Genomic DNA, 8714 nt, shown 5'->3' with positions numbered 1-8714 from the left:
GTATTTGTTAGGCAGTCCTAGAAGAACAATACAGGAATGCTGAGCGCAATGAACATGCTTACAGTGTGGCATGCTCACTCCAGTTTGGACTACAGAGCAAGACTCTCTCTCTCTCTCTCTCTCTCTCTCTCTCTCTCTCTCTCTCACACACACACACACACACACACACACACACACACACACAAAGAGCATAACAAGTCTGTGAGTAGAAAGGAGAGGGAAACAGCTGGGTATGGTCTGAGCGTATAAAACAATCCAAAACAAAAATTGCAAACTTTATGATGAATAGGTTTTTAAGAAATAGTTTGCTTTGGCCGGGCGTGGTGGCTCAAGCCTGTAATCCCAGCACTTTGGGAGGCCGAGGCGGGCGGATCACAAGGTCAGGGGATCGAGACCATCCTGGCTAACACGGTGAAACCCCGTCTCTACTAAAAGTACAAAAAACTAGCCGGGCGATGTGGCGGGCGCCTGTAGTCCCAGCTACTCGGGAGGCTGAGGCAGGAGAATGGCGTGAACCTGGGAGGCGGAGCTTGCAGTGAGCTGAGATCGGGCCACTGTGCTCCAGCCTGGGCGACAGAGCCAGACTCCGTCTCAAAAAAAAAAAAAAAAAGAAATAGTTTGCTTTAGGACAAAATAGTTGATTTGGAAGTTGGAAATAGAGGAGCAAGTGAGTGAATGGATATCCACTTTATGACATGATATACGCAAAATAGTAAAAATAACCTCTTTGGGAGGAAGTGTATGTATTTCCTAGCATGGCTTGTTTGAGATGTGTAAGCTGTGGTTAATGATGGCTGATGGTCCCTTTGAATTCCAGTCTTGGAGACCTCAGTGGTTAAGAGCATGGACACCAGACAGACCACCCACTTACCGGCAAGTTATTTCACCTCACCTGCCTCCCTCTCATCATCCGTAAAATCAGAATTAAAATAGCACCTCCCTCATTGTGAGGGATTCCCAAAGTTGTGAGGATTGAAAGACTTAATCTGCATAAATGGCTTAGAACAGTGCACAGGGTGGATAACAGAAGCCTTAGTTGTTTTTATCATCATGACTATCACCATCATCATGTGCAAATGAGGGAGACCCAGGAAGTGTAAATTATTATTCCAGAACGAGGTGGTCCCATGGGGAGGAAATGAAGGCAAAGTTGGCCATTTGCTTGAAAGTAAGTCTGTAAAACGAATATTAAAACACTTGCTCTCTGAGCACAGGGAGTTTTTAAAAAGGCGTGGGGGTTGGGGCAGACTCAAAGTCTCTCTACTGCTTTGGGCAGATTCCAGATTCTGGGAGTAAAGTATATGGGGACCCATGTGACACTCCCTCTTTGAGATTCATTGGGTCTTAGGTCCTAGGTCCTATCGACCCAGCTCCCCATCCAACAGCCATGCACATTGCAGGCCCTCTGTCAACACTGGTTGACCAAGGGAGTAAGAAACAAACCGACTGGGATTGACTTGTCTGGTGCCACTCCCTGCCCTGAAAGGCAAGCCCTGGGAGCTCCCGGCCCCGAAAGGACGTGGAGCCTGGCGGGAGACTCCTGGAAGTGCGTGAATAGCAAGCAGAGCGTGACGCGCCCGCTTTACAAGGTTAGCATATTCACAAGAACCCGCTCGGAAGGCCGAGTCCTTGATGGCCAATTGATTAAGTAGCTGTGTGCTTTCTTTCCAGTGCACTTATTTGGTGATTCCGATTGGCGTCCGCACAGCCACCACCCTCACCCTCGCTTAAGGATGAAAAGCAAGCCGATTTGGCATGTAGGCACTGTTTGAAAAACAACTTTGCACTCTAGTTATTGGGCAAAAAGCTCCACCTTCCCACGCTGCTGATAATATTTCTCGCGGCTGCGTGGGACACTCTTCGTCTTACCCAGGAGAGCGAGCTGCCTTCTGTCTGGTTGGGCGATTCCCGCAGGGCCTGAGCCTCCGCAGAGCCCGGCGTTCAGGGGAAAAAAGGAGCCGCGGATGTGAGTTTGCTTTGTCACTGCCTTCTGAGCGACTTTGGGCAAGTTACTTATCTCTCCTGGCCTCAGATTTCTTGTCTAATGTGGGAGGGAACCGAAGGTGGATGACGCTCCGGGCAGCGGCGGAGAGCCGAGATCACCGCGAGCGCCTGGGAACTTTGTCCGAAGCGCGGCGCGGGGACCGGGAGCGCAGGGCAGGGAGCTCCCTCTGCGGGAGCGCGGCGGCGGTGCTCCTCCTTTTGCCGCACGTCACGGGGGCCGCTCAGCGCTCTCCCACCCTGGGGCGGGAGAGAGCGGCTCTCCAGCAGGGCGACGGAGGGGCAGTGCGAGAGCAAGCCGCCGCGGAGAGCCTGGGAGCCCAGAGCGCAGCCCGCGTCCCCCGCCCGGGCGGCCTCCGCAGCCTCGCGGACCCGCGTTTGGGGCTGCCCCACTCCTTCTCGTAAGTCGACTTGGCCACGCTGGCGAGCGAGGGTCGCCCGGGGCTGGAGATGTCAGCCCGGTCTCAGCCTCGTCTCCGCCGGGGGGTGGCCGGGACGCCCAGACCCTCTGCTCCTCACGACTTTCGTTTTCCCGCCGGGGAAAACTTCGGCGCCGCGTCCCTCTCCAGGCGGCAGGCGGGGGCGCCCTCCCAGAGCGGCGCGGGAACCCGGGCTGAACCTCGGCCTCTCTCCGCGCCTGCTGGAGCCCCGGGGCCGACCAGAGCGCGCGGCGGGCGGACACAGCGTCGCGGGCCAGGTGGGCTACCCGGCGCGCGCCTAGCAGCCGCCGCAACTTCGCGGTTCCCGCAGCAGCCGCTGCCCGCGGCCAGACGCGGGGAAGTTCCCCGAGGCCAGCGCTGGGAAAGGGCGGCGGGCGCGGAGTGTGTCCTGGATAACGGACGCGGGCCGCGGCGCCGGCTTCCTGGGCTCGCGGGCGGAGCAGAGCCGCCAGGCTGGAGTCGCAGGCGCGCCGGCGCCGGGCTTTCCCGGGACTCTCCCCGAGTGCCAAGAACGCGGCTCGTGGGCGCTCCCTTGCCGGGAGCAGGGGCATCCCGCCGTCCTGGCCCGCGCTGCTGCGGGGCGCAGGGGGCCCGGGGGAACTGCTGAGCCCGGCTTCCCGACGCTCGCCTTTCGGAGCCTCCTGCAGCTTCTCCGCAGCCCTGGACCAGCGGGGACGAGTGATGCTGCCCGAGCCCCCGCCCCTGGGCTTCGGGACAGGGACGCGGGGCGCGTGAAAGGACTGCTCTCGCGGCTTCTGCGCCAGGGCAACCGGGGCTGGAGGGGGCCTCCGAGTCGTTCTTTGGGGGCGGAAGCTGCGGGCCGCGCCTCCCAGGCCGCGCCCATCCCAGAGACCAGCTTCTGCGCTTTTAAGGTCAAGTTTTGTGCCGCAGAGCGGGCCGGGATCGTCCCCCTGCGAGGTGGCGGTGCCTACCACAGAGGGTCGGGAGCCTCAGGGGTCCGAGCCGAGAAACCGGACGCTCGAGTCCATTTGCAGTCTGCACGTAGGAAACAGTGCTAGGCACACGGGGCGAGTGGGTGTTTTGTAAATTTAAGGACTCAGCTTTCCCTGACGGGGAAGTTTTCCGAGTCATGTAGCCTGGGAAACAGTGTATTGTCCCCTTGCTGGGCAGGCAGAGAGGCGATATTGGCCTTGGGGCACTTTTTAAATTCCTTTCTTTCTTTCTTTTTTTTTTTTTAAGTCTTTAATAATGGAAGAACAACAAACCAGAAGATTAACAGAGTTGGGGATAATATAATGCATTTAATTGTCTCATGTGAGTAGACATAAGTCGCCCTTTTTGATCTTGCATTCATAAAACATGCCCCTATTAAAGCATCAATAAGCCTAAAACATTCTAGAAACGAACAGTTCATTCTGACAGCTTTTGTTGGTAGTGTCTTAAGGAAGTAAAATCTTTAAAAGTGAATCATTATGGAGAGCATATCCTATGTTGCACTTTCTAAAAATCCAATTATGTGTGAGAAATGACCAATTAAAGATGTTGATTTATCTCTTTCTGGTATCAGGAGAGAAACAATAGCCAAGGAATTGTGTGGCCGCTGAATTTTCTCTGGCGGTACTGAAAGGAGTTTCCTGCTGTGGGGTGGTGGTGGGATGAGAAGGTTTATGCTCTTTTCTTTGGGGGAAAAAGTTTATACTGATTTGCTAAATGTCACATCTCCTGCACAGAAGTAGGTAGGGGTGAATGGCATAGTCGGGCAATCAGTCAGAGTTGGCACTTTATGGCACCTGGCCAAGTGCCTTCAAGATAAGCAGGCCATAAATACAGGTGCTTCCCAAACTTTTACCTATGGTTGTTTTCCAGGAAGGGAGGGGGAGAGAGAGCAGGTAGAGGGCCCTGTACCTGACGGTGCTGTTTCTGCCTCACCCTTGACCCACGGTGCTGGGAGCATGACCTGGTGACCTGAGGCTTATCACAGCACCACATAGGAGAGGTAAAATGGGGTCAGCTTCAGGGGATTTCCTTCTTAGGCTACAAGGCGGGAAAAAGCAGTGAGACAGTAAAAATCAGCAAAGCAAGACTGACAAGTGAGTTCTTCAGTCCACCTGAGTTGAGCACTGGCTGTGAACCAGGCACATTGGCTGCTGTGAGGCGCGGATGTGCTGCAGATCACTGCATCTGTGCTGAGGTAGGAGGCCTTGCTGGGGAGATTGAAGGTGGGCTGAGGATGAGTAGGAGCTGTGTAAACTAAGCAGCCGTGGGGTAGGGGAGAGGTGAGAAAAGGGAGTATTCCCACCCAAGGGAATGGTGTGTGCTGAGACCAGAGGAGAGGAGAGCCTGAGAGTTGGAAGAAAAGACAGGTTCAGTATGACCTGAGGGGAGGATGGAGAATGGCACCGGGGAGGCCAGCAGGTACCAGGGCCAGGTGGTGCCAAGGGACATTGTGGCGAGTGGATCCTCAGGACAGTTTCACACCTGATAGTATGCAGATGAGATATGGATTAAAAACAAAACAAAACTCCAGCTGCCGCGTGGAGAATGGACGTGAGGAGCCCCTAATAGACAGGGCTGGGTCAGAGGGTGCAGGAAGCCTGGCAGTTGAGGCTGAGGTCGTGCCAGTAGAGATGACACAGTGGGCAGATTCAAGGCTGGCTCTGGAGTGACTTGGGGCTGAGTTTTGTGTAGGGTGTGAGAATGCAGCGTGACTCTCTCTAAGCTTGGGTGCTGCTATTTACAGAAACAGGGAACATCGGAGGAGGAAAGACAAGTTTGGTTTTATTGAGTCTGGGCAGCTTTCGAGGCTCCTGAGTGGAATGGCTTCCCAAGTGGCCACATAGTGCACTCGCTGGCTGACTCTCCAAAGATGGTGGTCATCTGTACCAGGGGTGGGGTCTGAATCCTGGGGTGGATGGGGTAGGGGGCGAGGCGATGGTAGCTGAGGACCGGAAGCTGCTCCCAGAGTGAGAGATGGGACAGAGGGCTAGGTACTTTAAGATGAGGGAGCCTTAGACATATGGGAATGTGGTGGAGTGAGTTGGAAAGAGAAGCTGAACACACAGGATGTCTGGATCCCCTCCCCCTTGGATTGTGATGGTGTTTTGATATCAAGCTTATATAATATAAGCTGTCAACATCTTACAGAAACAGTGTTTTAAAGCACGTATGACTGTGAGTGATTTACTTCACAGATCATACAAATGTAATGTTTAGGAGAAACATGGATGATAATCACGCTACAGAGGTGCAGCATGGCTAAGACCAAGGCCTCTGCAGTGAGACTGCTGAGCTCCTGGATCTGACTCTGTCACTCCCTAGCTTAGGACCAGGCCCAAGCTTCCTGACCTTCCTGTCTCGGTTTCCTGGTCTCTGAAATGGCACCATACCTAAGGGGTACGTGCTCTACAGCACCTCCTTGTGGGCTGTTGTAAGGATTGCGTGTGTGCATTATGCAAGCACAATGTGTGCATCATGTGTGCCTTATGCCTAGCACATAGTAAGTGCTCAGTAAACCTTAGTCCTGGAGGTTTTATTATCATGATGCCATTTCAGTCATTTCTGGTTGTAGAATCTGAAACCTAGAGAATGTTGAGAACCTGTCCAAGGCCATACAGCCAAAGAGTGGCTAAGTTAAGGCCAGGGTCCCGTTTGCCTAACTCACAGGCAAGGCATCTTCCACTTAATGTGTCAACAAGTGTCAGGTGTTCGATGTTGTATAAAATTAACTGTAATAAAAGGATCCAGTCACTGCTTACCAGAGTGTAGTGAAGCAAAGCAAATAACATCAACATTGAGGCTTATAGACTTTTCTCAAGCAATTTAGAGATGTATGTTTTGTATTAATTTGCATTACTTTGCATGTCATTTACATGCATTCCCATATGCTTGTAATTTTCCTAGTGGGATCTAAAGACTGAAGCTTCAAGTATATAAGAGAAAAGAAAATTAATCAGGAATTGAATGCAGCCGTTTCCATCCTAATAGATCTCTGGGATGGTGGGCTCAGTGTGGGCATTTAGAGACAGGATTGGATCAGTATTTACTATTTTAGATGTGGGGAACCAGATATCATTTGATAAAGGTAGCTCACAACTTAGTATGTTATGAAGCTTGATCTGCTGAACATAACAGAAAAATACAGGCAAAGTGGAAGAAGACCAGAGGAAAAATGTCTACTATATAAAGATTCCAGAAAATGAAGCAGAAACAGAAGTCTGCTTTACGAAGCTGAACTAATAAGAAACAGTAAGGGGCACAAAGGAAAGATTGAACTTCTGCTAAGTGATATGAAATGTTAGAAAGAACATAATCTTAACCACAAATGTGTGAGGCTTCAAAACCAGTAAATTTTTCCCAATGTGGATTTACTGAGAAACAGGCCATCGGGTCTTAGTGGAATCTTAGAACTACAGAGTATTAAATAAAAAACCTACAATTTTGTTACTTAGAGCAGCGGTTCTCAAAGTGTGGCCTCAGGACCAGCTACATCAGCATCCCCTGGGAACCTGTGAGGCTCAGCCATTTGTACTTTAATAAGTTCTTTAAATATTTGGAGCCAGCTTTCACTCCTCTATTGAGTCATTACTTCTTCAGCCTTAACCTTTCCACGTCCCTCTTGTGGTCGCTAGCTTCTTACTGGGCTGCTTAACTTCCATCAGTTACGATTCCAGCAGACGGGTGTAGCCAGACACAAACTCATTTCTCAGGGTGTCTGCTCAGGACAGAGCAGAATGGGGTGGTCCCTTCCTCTGTCCCAAGGTCTAAACTGTGGAAATGCTTTCCTCTTTGGGTGGTACTATTCATAGAAACAGGGATTCGCACTCTGCATTCAGCTTTCTCATTCTGCAGCTTTGTGGTTTACATGCTGTCCAGGACCACGATGGTGTTGGTTTTGTTTTTGTTTTGCTGCATTTTGTTTTCTTTTGACAGTCTCGAACCAAACTGTGACTCATGCCAAACGTACGGTCAGCCAAAACACTGAACTGTCCTCTAGAGGTGCTCCTGTCAAACCACGTTTCTCCGCAAACCACAATTCTCCGTGAACCACGTTTCTCCGTTAACAAATACAGTTAATTTTTTGCACATGTTAGTTTTGTACTTTTCTCTGTTAAAATTCATCTTACTAGATCCAAGTAATCTGCTTGGTTCCTATTTCTGTTATTTTCCATATAAGCTGAGTCTCACCTTTGTGTCCTTTGCCAATTTGGGTACTGATATCCTGGTTGAGGAGTTAATAATAACATGAGCATCTTTGTTAGAGGCCTTCCTCACAGTTAATGAGGCTCAAAAATGTGGCATCTTTTGCAATCCTTCTGGGTTAACATCAGAGGAATAGTTGTCATCAGTCCAATCATTGTTTGCATTTAAATTACTGTTGTTCTAAAGTCCTCCCGCACATGGTTTCTCTTTATAGGGCCCATGTTCTAGAACTGCATCCTCGGTCTCTGTCCCAGTTCAGCCATCTATAGCATCTCCTCAGTAACTGACGGTGATGTTCCCTTCCCTATGCTGTTTATACCATCAGCCTGGGGTTTTCTTTGGAGGTGACACAAAGGTAAGTTTCAGTTTATTTATAGTCAGATTAAGATGAATTCAGAAGCTTCAAAATAATAGGAAGCAAAAATTGTGCCTTGTAATTTCTCTCTGCTTTACCTACCTCCCCTAAGCTCTAAAACCTAAGAGTTTTGTGCTAAAGTCTAGATGTAACCAAGAGATTCAGGTTATTTAATTAAAAAAAAAAACCCTAAAATGTTGCTCATACATGATTCTTAAAGGAGTATAATTAGGTAATATAATTGCAGAAAATCGTTTTTAAAGGCAAAAGGCAGAACAACTCTGTGGCAGGAGTGCTTTTAGCCATGGCTTCTAGAGCGTGAAAAATTACCTGGAGTCCTAAACTGTTATATCATGATCCTTATCCAATCCTAGTCAAGCCTCCTCCAAACCCCACCCACAGTGAAATTCCAGCCTTAAACCAAACCTCAACATCTCAATACAATCCAGCCACTCTCCTCCTCCAAGATGCTCCAAAATGCTTCCAAACCTCTTTTGATGCCATGTGCTGCCCTGCCATAGTAAGCAAATCAACAATAAATAAATAAAATTGAAAAAGCACCTGGTGATAATAAAGTTCTCTATAGTCTCAAGTAAATCTGTATTGTAGGGGAGGCAAAAATTTGCCTCTACACTCTTATAGTTTTTCAGCTGGGCCTGAGAATTAACTTGGCATAAGAAATATCAACAGGAGAAAAGCACACACATTTATTTAATGTAAGTCTTTTTTTTTTTTTTTTTTTTTTTTTTTTTTTTTTT

General features: G+C 49.6%; 1 protein-coding gene across 8 annotated transcripts in view; it reads left to right on the top strand.

Annotated features, from left to right (window-relative positions):
* The first annotated feature begins 1453 nt into the window (after positions 1 to 1453).
* Positions 1454 to 8714, top strand: part of GCNT4 (glucosaminyl (N-acetyl) transferase 4) — a 29256-nt gene continuing 21995 nt past the window's right edge. The window contains exons 1-4 of one of the 8 annotated variants that reach the window (XM_017890646.1): positions 1454 to 1589; positions 1672 to 1966; positions 3642 to 3716; positions 7816 to 7956. The gene's annotated coding sequence lies outside the window, so the exon portion shown is untranslated. The other 7 variants (XM_017890644.1, XM_017890645.1, XM_017890647.1 and 4 more) reach the window with 7 other exon arrangements.

This window comes from Rhinopithecus bieti, unplaced genomic scaffold (assembly GCF_001698545.2).
Source record: "Rhinopithecus bieti isolate Rb0 unplaced genomic scaffold, ASM169854v2 scaffold_18354, whole genome shotgun sequence".
Classification (NCBI taxonomy): Eukaryota; Metazoa; Chordata; class Mammalia; order Primates; family Cercopithecidae; genus Rhinopithecus; species Rhinopithecus bieti.
This window is presented reverse-complemented; position numbering and strand designations above follow the sequence as displayed.